Source organism: Brachyhypopomus gauderio, chromosome 14 (assembly GCF_052324685.1).
Source record: "Brachyhypopomus gauderio isolate BG-103 chromosome 14, BGAUD_0.2, whole genome shotgun sequence".
In the NCBI taxonomy this organism is placed as follows: domain Eukaryota; kingdom Metazoa; phylum Chordata; class Actinopteri; order Gymnotiformes; family Hypopomidae; genus Brachyhypopomus; species Brachyhypopomus gauderio.
Window position 1 is genome coordinate 8,596,974 of NC_135224.1, and position 16,591 is coordinate 8,613,564.

The 16,591-nt window shown below is 47.6% G+C and overlaps 15 non-coding genes across 15 annotated transcripts; all 15 read right to left on the reverse strand.

The window, feature by feature from the left end:
- Positions 1–590: 590 nt before the first annotated feature.
- LOC143475858 (5S ribosomal RNA) lies at positions 591–709 on the reverse strand. Its single transcript, XR_013121167.1, has one exon. It is a non-coding gene; the product is annotated as a 5S ribosomal RNA (ribosomal RNA).
- Positions 710–1,678: 969 nt separating this feature from the next.
- On the reverse strand, positions 1,679–1,797 carry LOC143475859 (5S ribosomal RNA). Its single transcript, XR_013121168.1, has one exon. It is a non-coding gene; the product is annotated as a 5S ribosomal RNA (ribosomal RNA).
- Positions 1,798–2,767: 970 nt separating this feature from the next.
- Positions 2,768–2,886, reverse strand: LOC143475861 (5S ribosomal RNA). The gene has a single exon (XR_013121169.1). It is a non-coding gene; the product is annotated as a 5S ribosomal RNA (ribosomal RNA).
- A 969-nt stretch (positions 2,887–3,855) lies between these two features.
- LOC143475862 (5S ribosomal RNA) lies at positions 3,856–3,974 on the reverse strand. The gene has a single exon (XR_013121170.1). It is a non-coding gene; the product is annotated as a 5S ribosomal RNA (ribosomal RNA).
- A 968-nt stretch (positions 3,975–4,942) lies between these two features.
- LOC143475863 (5S ribosomal RNA) lies at positions 4,943–5,061 on the reverse strand. The gene has a single exon (XR_013121171.1). It is a non-coding gene; the product is annotated as a 5S ribosomal RNA (ribosomal RNA).
- Positions 5,062–6,030: 969 nt separating this feature from the next.
- On the reverse strand, positions 6,031–6,149 carry LOC143475864 (5S ribosomal RNA). Its single transcript, XR_013121172.1, has one exon. It is a non-coding gene; the product is annotated as a 5S ribosomal RNA (ribosomal RNA).
- A 969-nt stretch (positions 6,150–7,118) lies between these two features.
- Positions 7,119–7,237, reverse strand: LOC143475865 (5S ribosomal RNA). The gene has a single exon (XR_013121173.1). It is a non-coding gene; the product is annotated as a 5S ribosomal RNA (ribosomal RNA).
- Positions 7,238–8,205: 968 nt separating this feature from the next.
- LOC143475866 (5S ribosomal RNA) lies at positions 8,206–8,324 on the reverse strand. The gene has a single exon (XR_013121174.1). It is a non-coding gene; the product is annotated as a 5S ribosomal RNA (ribosomal RNA).
- Positions 8,325–9,290: 966 nt separating this feature from the next.
- Positions 9,291–9,409, reverse strand: LOC143475868 (5S ribosomal RNA). The gene has a single exon (XR_013121176.1). It is a non-coding gene; the product is annotated as a 5S ribosomal RNA (ribosomal RNA).
- Positions 9,410–10,376: 967 nt separating this feature from the next.
- On the reverse strand, positions 10,377–10,495 carry LOC143475869 (5S ribosomal RNA). Its single transcript, XR_013121177.1, has one exon. It is a non-coding gene; the product is annotated as a 5S ribosomal RNA (ribosomal RNA).
- A 971-nt stretch (positions 10,496–11,466) lies between these two features.
- LOC143475870 (5S ribosomal RNA) lies at positions 11,467–11,585 on the reverse strand. The gene has a single exon (XR_013121178.1). It is a non-coding gene; the product is annotated as a 5S ribosomal RNA (ribosomal RNA).
- A 971-nt stretch (positions 11,586–12,556) lies between these two features.
- Positions 12,557–12,675, reverse strand: LOC143475872 (5S ribosomal RNA). Its single transcript, XR_013121179.1, has one exon. It is a non-coding gene; the product is annotated as a 5S ribosomal RNA (ribosomal RNA).
- A 967-nt stretch (positions 12,676–13,642) lies between these two features.
- Positions 13,643–13,761, reverse strand: LOC143475873 (5S ribosomal RNA). Its single transcript, XR_013121180.1, has one exon. It is a non-coding gene; the product is annotated as a 5S ribosomal RNA (ribosomal RNA).
- Positions 13,762–14,732: 971 nt separating this feature from the next.
- Positions 14,733–14,851, reverse strand: LOC143475874 (5S ribosomal RNA). Its single transcript, XR_013121181.1, has one exon. It is a non-coding gene; the product is annotated as a 5S ribosomal RNA (ribosomal RNA).
- Positions 14,852–15,819: 968 nt separating this feature from the next.
- LOC143475875 (5S ribosomal RNA) lies at positions 15,820–15,938 on the reverse strand. The gene has a single exon (XR_013121182.1). It is a non-coding gene; the product is annotated as a 5S ribosomal RNA (ribosomal RNA).
- Positions 15,939–16,591: the final 653 nt, after the last annotated feature.

Below are 16,591 nucleotides of genomic sequence, written 5' to 3' on the forward strand. Positions count from 1 at the left end.
GAAAATGACGTAATCGCTGAGGCTCTGCCAGTGCGCGAGGTCGTGCACCTCTCGAATGTTGTAACTTCGCGCGCCGCGCTTCAGCGCGATCGACAAAGTCATGTTTGCAGGTTTCATACGCCTAAACAAGGTGGAATTAAAGCACTTGTACGGCACTTTCAAGGTCCATTTCAATATTTTCCAGCACGATAAACATAATTAAGTTAAATATTAATACATATACTCGAAATGATTTGAAATAATTCGCTTTACACCGCTCGCGCAGGGTCGCGCGAGGTGGGCGCGAGCGGAGTAGGCGTTTAAACTTTCGCGAACGTCGTTGCAGTGTTCTCCGAAAATGACGGAGCACGCCAGCTGTGCGCACGCGCAGTATTGCACAGTTCCAAGCCGGCGTTTTGACGTTTCCTCTTAGCTGGACGCACGTTTCTGCATGCTGGGGGGTTTTTGGCGGAGAGGAGAGGAGAGCAGGGGAGGGGGGGGGGGGGCAGATAGTAATAGAGAGGTAAGAATAATTTTAAAAAACCTGAGTGACAAATCGCAAGTAGACAGAAGGAGCAAAGATGAAAGTCAACACTTATGAGCAGAGAAAAAGCTTACAGCACCTGGTATTCCCAGGCGGTCTCCCATCCAAGTACTAACCAGGCCCGACCCTGCTTAGCTTCCGAGATCAGACGAGATCGGGCGTTCTCAGGGTGGTATGGCCGTAAGCGAGAGACGATGTTTAAAATGGCCCTTTTATACAAGACGCTCACAAAGTGATTATACAGAGGACAAACCTCTAAGTCGTTCACGAAATGATCTAATCGCGTCTTAGGAAATGCCTTTGCTGTTTTTCATTTGCCCTAACCTGTTACTTTCAGTAATGTGGCAAGTGCTTATTTAGCTGTGTAGCTGGATGACTGAGAGGAACTGAATTACTGCAAAAATCATATAAAGTTTTTTCTCTCTCGGAGGAATAATTATGCAACGTTTCTCTCCATGGGGCATTTATAGGTATACGGCTGTATGGCTAGGTGAACTATGGTGAGTTCCTTCAACAACATAAAGCCTGGTTTATACTTGACGCGCCGCGAGAGTCCGCGCGGCGAAAATGACGTAATCGCTGAGGCTCTGCCAGTGCGCGAGGTCGTGCACCTCTCGAATGTTGTAACTTCGCGCGCCGCGCTTCAGCGCGATCGACAAAGTCATGTTTGCAGGTTTCATACGCCTAAACAAGGTGGAATTAAAGCACTTGTACGGCACTTTCAAGGTCCATTTCAATATTTTCCAGCACGATAAACATAATTAAGTTAAATATTAATACATATACTCGAAATGATTTGAAATAATTCGCTTTACACCGCTCGCGCAGGGTCGCGCGAGGTGGGCGCGAGCGGAGTAGGCGTTTAAACTTTCGCGAACGTCGTTGCAGTGTTCTCCGAAAATGACGGAGCACGCCAGCTGTGCGCACGCGCAGTATTGCACAGTTCCAAGCCGGCGTTTTGACGTTTCCTCTTAGCTGGACGCACGTTTCTGCATGCTGGGGGGTTTTTGGCGGAGAGGAGAGGAGAGCAGGGGAGGGGGGGGGGGGGGGCAGATAGAAATAGAGAGGTAAGAATAATTTTAAAAAACCTGAGTGACAAATCGCAAGTAGACAGAAGGAGCAAAGATGAAAGTCAACACTTATGAGCAGAGAAAAAGCTTACAGCACCTGGTATTCCCAGGCGGTCTCCCATCCAAGTACTAACCAGGCCCGACCCTGCTTAGCTTCCGAGATCAGACGAGATCGGGCGTTCTCAGGGTGGTATGGCCGTAAGCGAGAGACGATGTTTAAAATGGCCCTTTTATACAAGACGCTCACAAAGTGATTATACAGAGGACAAACCTCTAAGTCGTTCACGAAATGATCTAATCGCGTCTTAGGAAATGCCTTTGCTGTTTTTCATTTGCCCTAACCTGTTACTTTCAGTAATGTGGCAAGTGCTTATTTAGCTGTGTAGCTGGATGACTGAGAGGAACTGAATTACTGCAAAAATCATATAAAGTTTTTTCTCTCTCGGAGGAATAATTATGCAACGTTTCTCTGCATGGGGCATTTATAGGTATACGGCTGTATGGCTAGGTGAACTATGGTGAGTTCCTTCAACAACATAAAGCCTGGTTTATACTTGACGCGCCGCGAGAGTCCGCGCGGCGAAAATGACGTAATCGCTGAGGCTCTGCCAGTGCGCGAGGTCGTGCACCTCTCGAATGTTGTAACTTCGCGCGCCGCGCTTCAGCGCGATCGACAAAGTCATGTTTGCAGGTTTCATACGCCTAAACAAGGTGGAATTAAAGCACTTGTACGGCACTTTCAAGGTCCATTTCAATATTTTCCAGCACGATAAACATAATTAAGTTAAATATTAATACATATACTCGAAATGATTTGAAATAATTCGCTTTACACCGCTCGCGCAGGGTCGCGCGAGGTGGGCGCGAGCGGAGTAGGCGTTTAAACTTTCGCGAACGTCGTTGCAGTGTTCTCCGAAAATGACGGAGCACGCCAGCTGTGCGCACGCGCAGTATTGCACAGTTCCAAGCCGGCGTTTTGACGTTTCCTCTTAGCTGGACGCACGTTTCTGCATGCTGGGGGGTTTTTGGCGGAGAGGAGAGGAGAGCAGGGGAGGGGGGGGGGGGGGGGCAGATAGAAATAGAGAGGTAAGAATAATTTTAAAAAACCTGAGTGACAAATCGCAAGTAGACAGAAGGAGCAAAGATGAAAGTCAACACTTATGAGCAGAGAAAAAGCTTACAGCACCTGGTATTCCCAGGCGGTCTCCCATCCAAGTACTAACCAGGCCCGACCCTGCTTAGCTTCCGAGATCAGACGAGATCGGGCGTTCTCAGGGTGGTATGGCCGTAAGCGAGAGACGATGTTTAAAATGGCCCTTTTATACAAGACGCTCACAAAGTGATTATACAGAGGACAAACCTCTAAGTCGTTCACGAAATGATCTAATCGCGTCTTAGGAAATGCCTTTGCTGTTTTTCATTTGCCCTAACCTGTTACTTTCAGTAATGTGGCAAGTGCTTATTTAGCTGTGTAGCTGGATGACTGAGAGGAACTGAATTACTGCAAAAATCATATAAAGTTTTTTCTCTCTCGGAGGAATAATTATGCAACGTTTCTCTGCATGGGGCATTTATAGGTATACGGCTGTATGGCTAGGTGAACTATGGTGAGTTCCTTCAACAACATAAAGCCTGGTTTATACTTGACGCGCCGCGAGAGTCCGCGCGGCGAAAATGACGTAATCGCTGAGGCTCTGCCAGTGCGCGAGGTCGTGCACCTCTCGAATGTTGTAACTTCGCGCGCCGCGCTTCAGCGCGATCGACAAAGTCATGTTTGCAGGTTTCATACGCCTAAACAAGGTGGAATTAAAGCACTTGTACGGCACTTTCAAGGTCCATTTCAATATTTTCCAGCACGATAAACATAATTAAGTTAAATATTAATACATATACTCGAAATGATTTGAAATAATTCGCTTTACACCGCTCGCGCAGGGTCGCGCGAGGTGGGCGCGAGCGGAGTAGGCGTTTAAACTTTCGCGAACGTCGTTGCAGTGTTCTCCGAAAATGACGGAGCACGCCAGCTGTGCGCACGCGCAGTATTGCACAGTTCCAAGCCGGCGTTTTGACGTTTCCTCTTAGCTGGACGCACGTTTCTGCATGCTGGGGGGTTTTTGGCGGAGAGGAGAGGAGAGCAGGGGGGGGGGGGGGGGGGGGCAGATAGTAATAGAGAGGTAAGAATAATTTTAAAAAACCTGAGTGACAAATCGCAAGTAGACAGAAGGAGCAAAGATGAAAGTCAACACTTATGAGCAGAGAAAAAGCTTACAGCACCTGGTATTCCCAGGCGGTCTCCCATCCAAGTACTAACCAGGCCCGACCCTGCTTAGCTTCCGAGATCAGACGAGATCGGGCGTTCTCAGGGTGGTATGGCCGTAAGCGAGAGACGATGTTTAAAATGGCCCTTTTATACAAGACGCTCACAAAGTGATTATACAGAGGACAAACCTCTAAGTCGTTCACGAAATGATCTAATCGCGTCTTAGGAAATGCCTTTGCTGTTTTTCATTTGCCCTAACCTGTTACTTTCAGTAATGTGGCAAGTGCTTATTTAGCTGTGTAGCTGGATGACTGAGAGGAACTGAATTACTGCAAAAATCATATAAAGTTTTTTCTCTCTCGGAGGAATAATTATGCAACGTTTCTCTGCATGGGGCATTTATAGGTATACGGCTGTATGGCTAGGTGAACTATGGTGAGTTCCTTCAACAACATAAAGCCTGGTTTATACTTGACGCGCCGCGAGAGTCCGCGCGGCGAAAATGACGTAATCGCTGAGGCTCTGCCAGTGCGCGAGGTCGTGCACCTCTCGAATGTTGTAACTTCGCGCGCCGCGCTTCAGCGCGATCGACAAAGTCATGTTTGCAGGTTTCATACGCCTAAACAAGGTGGAATTAAAGCACTTGTACGGCACTTTCAAGGTCCATTTCAATATTTTCCAGCACGATAAACATAATTAAGTTAAATATTAATACATATACTCGAAATGATTTGAAATAATTCGCTTTACACCGCTCGCGCAGGGTCGCGCGAGGTGGGCGCGAGCGGAGTAGGCGTTTAAACTTTCGCGAACGTCGTTGCAGTGTTCTCCGAAAATGACGGAGCACGCCAGCTGTGCGCACGCGCAGTATTGCACAGTTCCAAGCCGGCGTTTTGACGTTTCCTCTTAGCTGGACGCACGTTTCTGCATGCTGGGGGGTTTTTGGCGGAGAGGAGAGGAGAGCAGGGGAGGGGGGGGGGGGGGCAGATAGTAATAGAGAGGTAAGAATAATTTTAAAAAACCTGAGTGACAAATCGCAAGTAGACAGAAGGAGCAAAGATGAAAGTCAACACTTATGAGCAGAGAAAAAGCTTACAGCACCTGGTATTCCCAGGCGGTCTCCCATCCAAGTACTAACCAGGCCCGACCCTGCTTAGCTTCCGAGATCAGACGAGATCGGGCGTTCTCAGGGTGGTATGGCCGTAAGCGAGAGACGATGTTTAAAATGGCCCTTTTATACAAGACGCTCACAAAGTGATTATACAGAGGACAAACCTCTAAGTCGTTCACGAAATGATCTAATCGCGTCTTAGGAAATGCCTTTGCTGTTTTTCATTTGCCCTAACCTGTTACTTTCAGTAATGTGGCAAGTGCTTATTTAGCTGTGTAGCTGGATGACTGAGAGGAACTGAATTACTGCAAAAATCATATAAAGTTTTTTCTCTCTCGGAGGAATAATTATGCAACGTTTCTCTGCATGGGGCATTTATAGGTATACGGCTGTATGGCTAGGTGAACTATGGTGAGTTCCTTCAACAACATAAAGCCTGGTTTATACTTGACGCGCCGCGAGAGTCCGCGCGGCGAAAATGACGTAATCGCTGAGGCTCTGCCAGTGCGCGAGGTCGTGCACCTCTCGAATGTTGTAACTTCGCGCGCCGCGCTTCAGCGCGATCGACAAAGTCATGTTTGCAGGTTTCATACGCCTAAACAAGGTGGAATTAAAGCACTTGTACGGCACTTTCAAGGTCCATTTCAATATTTTCCAGCACGATAAACATAATTAAGTTAAATATTAATACATATACTCGAAATGATTTGAAATAATTCGCTTTACACCGCTCGCGCAGGGTCGCGCGAGGTGGGCGCGAGCGGAGTAGGCGTTTAAACTTTCGCGAACGTCGTTGCAGTGTTCTCCGAAAATGACGGAGCACGCCAGCTGTGCGCACGCGCAGTATTGCACAGTTCCAAGCCGGCGTTTTGACGTTTCCTCTTAGCTGGACGCACGTTTCTGCATGCTGGGGGGTTTTTGGCGGAGAGGAGAGGAGAGCAGGGGAGGGGGGGGGGGGGGGCAGATAGTAATAGAGAGGTAAGAATAATTTTAAAAAACCTGAGTGACAAATCGCAAGTAGACAGAAGGAGCAAAGATGAAAGTCAACACTTATGAGCAGAGAAAAAGCTTACAGCACCTGGTATTCCCAGGCGGTCTCCCATCCAAGTACTAACCAGGCCCGACCCTGCTTAGCTTCCGAGATCAGACGAGATCGGGCGTTCTCAGGGTGGTATGGCCGTAAGCGAGAGACGGTGTTTAAAATGGCCCTTTTATACAAGACGCTCACAAAGTGATTATACAGAGGACAAACCTCTAAGTCGTTCACGAAATGATCTAATCGCGTCTTAGGAAATGCCTTTGCTGTTTTTCATTTGCCCTAACCTGTTACTTTCAGTAATGTGGCAAGTGCTTATTTAGCTGTGTAGCTGGATGACTGAGAGGAACTGAATTACTGCAAAAATCATATAAAGTTTTTTCTCTCTCGGAGGAATAATTATGCAACGTTTCTCTCCATGGGGCATTTATAGGTATACGGCTGTATGGCTAGGTGAACTATGGTGAGTTCCTTCAACAACATAAAGCCTGGTTTATACTTGACGCGCCGCGAGAGTCCGCGCGGCGAAAATGACGTAATCGCTGAGGCTCTGCCAGTGCGCGAGGTCGTGCACCTCTCGAATGTTGTAACTTCGCGCGCCGCGCTTCAGCGCGATCGACAAAGTCATGTTTGCAGGTTTCATACGCCTAAACAAGGTGGAATTAAAGCACTTGTACGGCACTTTCAAGGTCCATTTCAATATTTTCCAGCACGATAAACATAATTAAGTTAAATATTAATACATATACTCGAAATGATTTGAAATAATTCGCTTTACACCGCTCGCGCAGGGTCGCGCGAGGTGGGCGCGAGCGGAGTAGGCGTTTAAACTTTCGCGAACGTCGTTGCAGTGTTCTCCGAAAATGACGGAGCACGCCAGCTGTGCGCACGCGCAGTATTGCACAGTTCCAAGCCGGCGTTTTGACGTTTCCTCTTAGCTGGACGCACGTTTCTGCATGCTGGGGGGTTTTTGGCGGAGAGGAGAGGAGAGCAGGGGAGGGGGGGGGGGGGGGCAGATAGAAATAGAGAGGTAAGAATAATTTTAAAAAACCTGAGTGACAAATCGCAAGTAGACAGAAGGAGCAAAGATGAAAGTCAACACTTATGAGCAGAGAAAAAGCTTACAGCACCTGGTATTCCCAGGCGGTCTCCCATCCAAGTACTAACCAGGCCCGACCCTGCTTAGCTTCCGAGATCAGACGAGATCGGGCGTTCTCAGGGTGGTATGGCCGTAAGCGAGAGACGATGTTTAAAATGGCCCTTTTATACAAGACGCTCACAAAGTGATTATACAGAGGACAAACCTCTAAGTCGTTCACGAAATGATCTAATCGCGTCTTAGGAAATGCCTTTGCTGTTTTTCATTTGCCCTAACCTGTTACTTTCAGTAATGTGGCAAGTGCTTATTTAGCTGTGTAGCTGGATGACTGAGAGGAACTGAATTACTGCAAAAATCATATAAAGTTTTTTCTCTCTCGGAGGAATAATTATGCAACGTTTCTCTGCATGGGGCATTTATAGGTATACGGCTGTATGGCTAGGTGAACTATGGTGAGTTCCTTCAACAACATAAAGCCTGGTTTATACTTGACGCGCCGCGAGAGTCCGCGCGGCGAAAATGACGTAATCGCTGAGGCTCTGCCAGTGCGCGAGGTCGTGCACCTCTCGAATGTTGTAACTTCGCGCGCCGCGCTTCAGCGCGATCGACAAAGTCATGTTTGCAGGTTTCATACGCCTAAACAAGGTGGAATTAAAGCACTTGTACGGCACTTTCAAGGTCCATTTCAATATTTTCCAGCACGATAAACATAATTAAGTTAAATATTAATACATATACTCGAAATGATTTGAAATAATTCGCTTTACACCGCTCGCGCAGGGTCGCGCGAGGTGGGCGCGAGCGGAGTAGGCGTTTAAACTTTCGCGAACGTCGTTGCAGTGTTCTCCGAAAATGACGGAGCACGCCAGCTGTGCGCACGCGCAGTATTGCACAGTTCCAAGCCGGCGTTTTGACGTTTCCTCTTAGCTGGACGCACGTTTCTGCATGCTGGGGGGTTTTTGGCGGAGAGGAGAGGAGAGCAGGGGAGGGGGGGGGGGGGGCAGATAGTAATAGAGAGGTAAGAATAATTTTAAAAAACCTGAGTGACAAATCGCAAGTAGACAGAAGGAGCAAAGATGAAAGTCAACACTTATGAGCAGAGAAAAAGCTTACAGCACCTGGTATTCCCAGGCGGTCTCCCATCCAAGTACTAACCAGGCCCGACCCTGCTTAGCTTCCGAGATCAGACGAGATCGGGCGTTCTCAGGGTGGTATGGCCGTAAGCGAGAGACGATGTTTAAAATGGCCCTTTTATACAAGACGCTCACAAAGTGATTATACAGAGGACAAACCTCTAAGTCGTTCACGAAATGATCTAATCGCGTCTTAGGAAATGCCTTTGCTGTTTTTCATTTGCCCTAACCTGTTACTTTCAGTAATGTGGCAAGTGCTTATTTAGCTGTGTAGCTGGATGACTGAGAGGAACTGAATTACTGCAAAAATCATATAAAGTTTTTTCTCTCTCGGAGGAATAATTATGCAACGTTTCTCTCCATGGGGCATTTATAGGTATACGGCTGTATGGCTAGGTGAACTATGGTGAGTTCCTTCAACAACATAAAGCCTGGTTTATACTTGACGCGCCGCGAGAGTCCGCGCGGCGAAAATGACGTAATCGCTGAGGCTCTGCCAGTGCGCGAGGTCGTGCACCTCTCGAATGTTGTAACTTCGCGCGCCGCGCTTCAGCGCGATCGACAAAGTCATGTTTGCAGGTTTCATACGCCTAAACAAGGTGGAATTAAAGCACTTGTACGGCACTTTCAAGGTACATTTCAATATTTTCCAGCACGATAAACATAATTAAGTTAAATATTAATACATATACTCGAAATGATTTGAAATAATTCGCTTTACACCGCTCGCGCAGGGTCGCGCGAGGTGGGCGCGAGCGGAGTAGGCGTTTAAACTTTCGCGAACGTCGTTGCAGTGTTCTCCGAAAATGACGGAGCACGCCAGCTGTGCGCACGCGCAGTATTGCACAGTTCCAAGCCGGCGTTTTGACGTTTCCTCTTAGCTGGACGCACGTTTCTGCATGCTGGGGGGTTTTTGGCGGAGAGGAGAGGAGAGCAGGGGAGGGGGGGGGGGGCAGATAGTAATAGAGAGGTAAGAATAATTTTAAAAAACCTGAGTGACAAATCGCAAGTAGACAGAAGGAGCAAAGATGAAAGTCAACACTTATGAGCAGAGAAAAAGCTTACAGCACCTGGTATTCCCAGGCGGTCTCCCATCCAAGTACTAACCAGGCCCGACCCTGCTTAGCTTCCGAGATCAGACGAGATCGGGCGTTCTCAGGGTGGTATGGCCGTAAGCGAGAGACGATGTTTAAAATGGCCCTTTTATACAAGACGCTCACAAAGTGATTATACAGAGGACAAACCTCTAAGTCGTTCACGAAATGATCTAATCGCGTCTTAGGAAATGCCTTTGCTGTTTTTCATTTGCCCTAACCTGTTACTTTCAGTAATGTGGCAAGTGCTTATTTAGCTGTGTAGCTGGATGACTGAGAGGAACTGAATTACTGCAAAAATCATATAAAGTTTTTTCTCTCTCGGAGGAATAATTATGCAACGTTTCTCTCCATGGGGCATTTATAGGTATACGGCTGTATGGCTAGGTGAACTATGGTGAGTTCCTTCAACAACATAAAGCCTGGTTTATACTTGACGCGCCGCGAGAGTCCGCGCGGCGAAAATGACGTAATCGCTGAGGCTCTGCCAGTGCGCGAGGTCGTGCACCTCTCGAATGTTGTAACTTCGCGCGCCGCGCTTCAGCGCGATCGACAAAGTCATGTTTGCAGGTTTCATACGCCTAAACAAGGTGGAATTAAAGCACTTGTACGGCACTTTCAAGGTCCATTTCAATATTTTCCAGCACGATAAACATAATTAAGTTAAATATTAATACATATACTCGAAATGATTTGAAATAATTCGCTTTACACCGCTCGCGCAGGGTCGCGCGAGGTGGGCGCGAGCGGAGTAGGCGTTTAAACTTTCGCGAACGTCGTTGCAGTGTTCTCCGAAAATGACGGAGCACGCCAGCTGTGCGCACGCGCAGTATTGCACAGTTCCAAGCCGGCGTTTTGACGTTTCCTCTTAGCTGGACGCACGTTTCTGCATGCTGGGGGGTTTTTGGCGGAGAGGAGAGGAGAGCAGGGGAGGGGGGGGGGGGGCAGATAGAAATAGAGAGGTAAGAATAATTTTAAAAAACCTGAGTGACAAATCGCAAGTAGACAGAAGGAGCAAAGATGAAAGTCAACACTTATGAGCAGAGAAAAAGCTTACAGCACCTGGTATTCCCAGGCGGTCTCCCATCCAAGTACTAACCAGGCCCGACCCTGCTTAGCTTCCGAGATCAGACGAGATCGGGCGTTCTCAGGGTGGTATGGCCGTAAGCGAGAGACGATGTTTAAAATGGCCCTTTTATACAAGACGCTCACAAAGTGATTATACAGAGGACAAACCTCTAAGTCGTTCACGAAATGATCTAATCGCGTCTTAGGAAATGCCTTTGCTGTTTTTCATTTGCCCTAACCTGTTACTTTCAGTAATGTGGCAAGTGCTTATTTAGCTGTGTAGCTGGATGACTGAGAGGAACTGAATTACTGCAAAAATCATATAAAGTTTTTTCTCTCTCGGAGGAATAATTATGCAACGTTTCTCTGCATGGGGCATTTATAGGTATACGGCTGTATGGCTAGGTGAACTATGGTGAGTTCCTTCAACAACATAAAGCCTGGTTTATACTTGACGCGCCGCGAGAGTCCGCGCGGCGAAAATGACGTAATCGCTGAGGCTCTGCCAGTGCGCGAGGTCGTGCACCTCTCGAATGTTGTAACTTCGCGCGCCGCGCTTCAGCGCGATCGACAAAGTCATGTTTGCAGGTTTCATACGCCTAAACAAGGTGGAATTAAAGCACTTGTACGGCACTTTCAAGGTCCATTTCAATATTTTCCAGCACGATAAACATAATTAAGTTAAATATTAATACATATACTCGAAATGATTTGAAATAATTCGCTTTACACCGCTCGCGCAGGGTCGCGCGAGGTGGGCGCGAGCGGAGTAGGCGTTTAAACTTTCGCGAACGTCGTTGCAGTGTTCTCCGAAAATGACGGAGCACGCCAGCTGTGCGCACGCGCAGTATTGCACAGTTCCAAGCCGGCGTTTTGACGTTTCCTCTTAGCTGGACGCACGTTTCTGCATGCTGGGGGGTTTTTGGCGGAGAGGAGAGGAGAGCAGGGGAGGGGGGGGGGGGGGGGGCAGATAGTAATAGAGAGGTAAGAATAATTTTAAAAAACCTGAGTGACAAATCGCAAGTAGACAGAAGGAGCAAAGATGAAAGTCAACACTTATGAGCAGAGAAAAAGCTTACAGCACCTGGTATTCCCAGGCGGTCTCCCATCCAAGTACTAACCAGGCCCGACCCTGCTTAGCTTCCGAGATCAGACGAGATCGGGCGTTCTCAGGGTGGTATGGCCGTAAGCGAGAGACGATGTTTAAAATGGCCCTTTTATACAAGACGCTCACAAAGTGATTATACAGAGGACAAACCTCTAAGTCGTTCACGAAATGATCTAATCGCGTCTTAGGAAATGCCTTTGCTGTTTTTCATTTGCCCTAACCTGTTACTTTCAGTAATGTGGCAAGTGCTTATTTAGCTGTGTAGCTGGATGACTGAGAGGAACTGAATTACTGCAAAAATCATATAAAGTTTTTTCTCTCTCGGAGGAATAATTATGCAACGTTTCTCTGCATGGGGCATTTATAGGTATACGGCTGTATGGCTAGGTGAACTATGGTGAGTTCCTTCAACAACATAAAGCCTGGTTTATACTTGACGCGCCGCGAGAGTCCGCGCGGCGAAAATGACGTAATCGCTGAGGCTCTGCCAGTGCGCGAGGTCGTGCACCTCTCGAATGTTGTAACTTCGCGCGCCGCGCTTCAGCGCGATCGACAAAGTCATGTTTGCAGGTTTCATACGCCTAAACAAGGTGGAATTAAAGCACTTGTACGGCACTTTCAAGGTCCATTTCAATATTTTCCAGCACGATAAACATAATTAAGTTAAATATTAATACATATACTCGAAATGATTTGAAATAATTCGCTTTACACCGCTCGCGCAGGGTCGCGCGAGGTGGGCGCGAGCGGAGTAGGCGTTTAAACTTTCGCGAACGTCGTTGCAGTGTTCTCCGAAAATGACGGAGCACGCCAGCTGTGCGCACGCGCAGTATTGCACAGTTCCAAGCCGGCGTTTTGACGTTTCCTCTTAGCTGGACGCACGTTTCTGCATGCTGGGGGGTTTTTGGCGGAGAGGAGAGGAGAGCAGGGGAGGGGGGGGGGGGGGGGGCAGATAGTAATAGAGAGGTAAGAATAATTTTAAAAAACCTGAGTGACAAATCGCAAGTAGACAGAAGGAGCAAAGATGAAAGTCAACACTTATGAGCAGAGAAAAAGCTTACAGCACCTGGTATTCCCAGGCGGTCTCCCATCCAAGTACTAACCAGGCCCGACCCTGCTTAGCTTCCGAGATCAGACGAGATCGGGCGTTCTCAGGGTGGTATGGCCGTAAGCGAGAGACGATGTTTAAAATGGCCCTTTTATACAAGACGCTCACAAAGTGATTATACAGAGGACAAACCTCTAAGTCGTTCACGAAATGATCTAATCGCGTCTTAGGAAATGCCTTTGCTGTTTTTCATTTGCCCTAACCTGTTACTTTCAGTAATGTGGCAAGTGCTTATTTAGCTGTGTAGCTGGATGACTGAGAGGAACTGAATTACTGCAAAAATCATATAAAGTTTTTTCTCTCTCGGAGGAATAATTATGCAACGTTTCTCTGCATGGGGCATTTATAGGTATACGGCTGTATGGCTAGGTGAACTATGGTGAGTTCCTTCAACAACATAAAGCCTGGTTTATACTTGACGCGCCGCGAGAGTCCGCGCGGCGAAAATGACGTAATCGCTGAGGCTCTGCCAGTGCGCGAGGTCGTGCACCTCTCGAATGTTGTAACTTCGCGCGCCGCGCTTCAGCGCGATCGACAAAGTCATGTTTGCAGGTTTCATACGCCTAAACAAGGTGGAATTAAAGCACTTGTACGGCACTTTCAAGGTCCATTTCAATATTTTCCAGCACGATAAACATAATTAAGTTAAATATTAATACATATACTCGAAATGATTTGAAATAATTCGCTTTACACCGCTCGCGCAGGGTCGCGCGAGGTGGGCGCGAGCGGAGTAGGCGTTTAAACTTTCGCGAACGTCGTTGCAGTGTTCTCCGAAAATGACGGAGCACGCCAGCTGTGCGCACGCGCAGTATTGCACAGTTCCAAGCCGGCGTTTTGACGTTTCCTCTTAGCTGGACGCACGTTTCTGCATGCTGGGGGGTTTTTGGCGGAGAGGAGAGGAGAGCAGGGGAGGGGGGGGGGGGGCAGATAGTAATAGAGAGGTAAGAATAATTTTAAAAAACCTGAGTGACAAATCGCAAGTAGACAGAAGGAGCAAAGATGAAAGTCAACACTTATGAGCAGAGAAAAAGCTTACAGCACCTGGTATTCCCAGGCGGTCTCCCATCCAAGTACTAACCAGGCCCGACCCTGCTTAGCTTCCGAGATCAGACGAGATCGGGCGTTCTCAGGGTGGTATGGCCGTAAGCGAGAGACGATGTTTAAAATGGCCCTTTTATACAAGACGCTCACAAAGTGATTATACAGAGGACAAACCTCTAAGTCGTTCACGAAATGATCTAATCGCGTCTTAGGAAATGCCTTTGCTGTTTTTCATTTGCCCTAACCTGTTACTTTCAGTAATGTGGCAAGTGCTTATTTAGCTGTGTAGCTGGATGACTGAGAGGAACTGAATTACTGCAAAAATCATATAAAGTTTTTTCTCTCTCGGAGGAATAATTATGCAACGTTTCTCTGCATGGGGCATTTATAGGTATACGGCTGTATGGCTAGGTGAACTATGGTGAGTTCCTTCAACAACATAAAGCCTGGTTTATACTTGACGCGCCGCGAGAGTCCGCGCGGCGAAAATGACGTAATCGCTGAGGCTCTGCCAGTGCGCGAGGTCGTGCACCTCTCGAATGTTGTAACTTTGCGCGCCGCGCTTCAGCGCGATCGACAAAGTCATGTTTGCAGGTTTCATACGCCTAAACAAGGTGGAATTAAAGCACTTGTACGGCACTTTCAAGGTCCATTTCAATATTTTCCAGCACGATAAACATAATTAAGTTAAATATTAATACATATACTCGAAATGATTTGAAATAATTCGCTTTACACCGCTCGCGCAGGGTCGCGCGAGGTGGGCGCGAGCGGAGTAGGCGTTTAAACTTTCGCGAACGTCGTTGCAGTGTTCTCCGAAAATGACGGAGCACGCCAGCTGTGCGCACGCGCAGTATTGCACAGTTCCAAGCCGGCGTTTTGACGTTTCCTCTTAGCTGGACGCACGTTTCTGCATGCTGGGGGGTTTTTGGCGGAGAGGAGAGGAGAGCAGGGGAGGGGGGGGGGGGGGGGGCAGATAGTAATAGAGAGGTAAGAATAATTTTAAAAAACCTGAGTGACAAATCGCAAGTAGACAGAAGGAGCAAAGATGAAAGTCAACACTTATGAGCAGAGAAAAAGCTTACAGCACCTGGTATTCCCAGGCGGTCTCCCATCCAAGTACTAACCAGGCCCGACCCTGCTTAGCTTCCGAGATCAGACGAGATCGGGCGTTCTCAGGGTGGTATGGCCGTAAGCGAGAGACGATGTTTAAAATGGCCCTTTTATACAAGACGCTCACAAAGTGATTATACAGAGGACAAACCTCTAAGTCGTTCACGAAATGATCTAATCGCGTCTTAGGAAATGCCTTTGCTGTTTTTCATTTGCCCTAACCTGTTACTTTCAGTAATGTGGCAAGTGCTTATTTAGCTGTGTAGCTGGATGACTGAGAGGAACTGAATTACTGCAAAAATCATATAAAGTTTTTTCTCTCTCGGAGGAATAATTATGCAACGTTTCTCTCCATGGGGCATTTATAGGTATACGGCTGTATGGCTAGGTGAACTATGGTGAGTTCCTTCAACAACATAAAGCCTGGTTTATACTTGACGCGCCGCGAGAGTCCGCGCGGCGAAAATGACGTAATCGCTGAGGCTCTGCCAGTGCGCGAGGTCGTGCACCTCTCGAATGTTGTAACTTCGCGCGCCGCGCTTCAGCGCGATCGACAAAGTCATGTTTGCAGGTTTCATACGCCTAAACAAGGTGGAATTAAAGCACTTGTACGGCACTTTCAAGGTCCATTTCAATATTTTCCAGCACGATAAACATAATTAAGTTAAATATTAATACATATACTCGAAATGATTTGAAATAATTCGCTTTACACCGCTCGCGCAGGGTCGCGCGAGGTGGGCGCGAGCGGAGTAGGCGTTTAAACTTTCGCGAACGTCGTTGCAGTGTTCTCCGAAAATGACGGAGCACGCCAGCTGTGCGCACGCGCAGTATTGCACAGTTCCAAGCCGGCGTTTTGACGTTTCCTCTTAGCTGGACGCACGTTTCTGCATGCTGGGGGGTTTTTGGCGGAGAGGAGAGGAGAGCAGGGGAGGGGGGGGGGGGGGCAGATAGTAATAGAGAGGTAAGAATAATTTTAAAAAACCTGAGTGACAAATCGCAAGTAGACAGAAGGAGCAAAGATGAAAGTCAACACTTATGAGCAGAGAAAAAGCTTACAGCACCTGGTATTCCCAGGCGGTCTCCCATCCAAGTACTAACCAGGCCCGACCCTGCTTAGCTTCCGAGATCAGACGAGATCGGGCGTTCTCAGGGTGGTATGGCCGTAAGCGAGAGACGATGTTTAAAATGGCCCTTTTATACAAGACGCTCACAAAGTGATTATACAGAGGACAAACCTCTAAGTCGTTCACGAAATGATCTAATCGCGTCTTAGGAAATGCCTTTGCTGTTTTTCATTTGCCCTAACCTGTTACTTTCAGTAATGTGGCAAGTGCTTATTTAGCTGTGTAGCTGGATGACTGAGAGGAACTGAATTACTGCAAAAATCATATAAAGTTTTTTCTCTCTCGGAGGAATAATTATGCAACGTTTCTCTCCATGGGGCATTTATAGGTATACGGCTGTATGGCTAGGTGAACTATGGTGAGTTCCTTCAACAACATAAAGCCTGGTTTATACTTGACGCGCCGCGAGAGTCCGCGCGGCGAAAATGACGTAATCGCTGAGGCTCTGCCAGTGCGCGAGGTCGTGCACCTCTCGAATGTTGTAACTTCGCGCGCCGCGCTTCAGCGCGATCGACAAAGTCATGTTTGCAGGTTTCATACGCCTAAACAAGGTGGAATTAAAGCACTTGTACGGCACTTTCAAGGTCCATTTCAATATTTTCCAGCACGATAAACATAATTAAGTTAAATATTAATACATATACTCGAAATGATTTGAAATAATTCGCTTTACACCGCTCGCGCAGGGTCGCGCGAG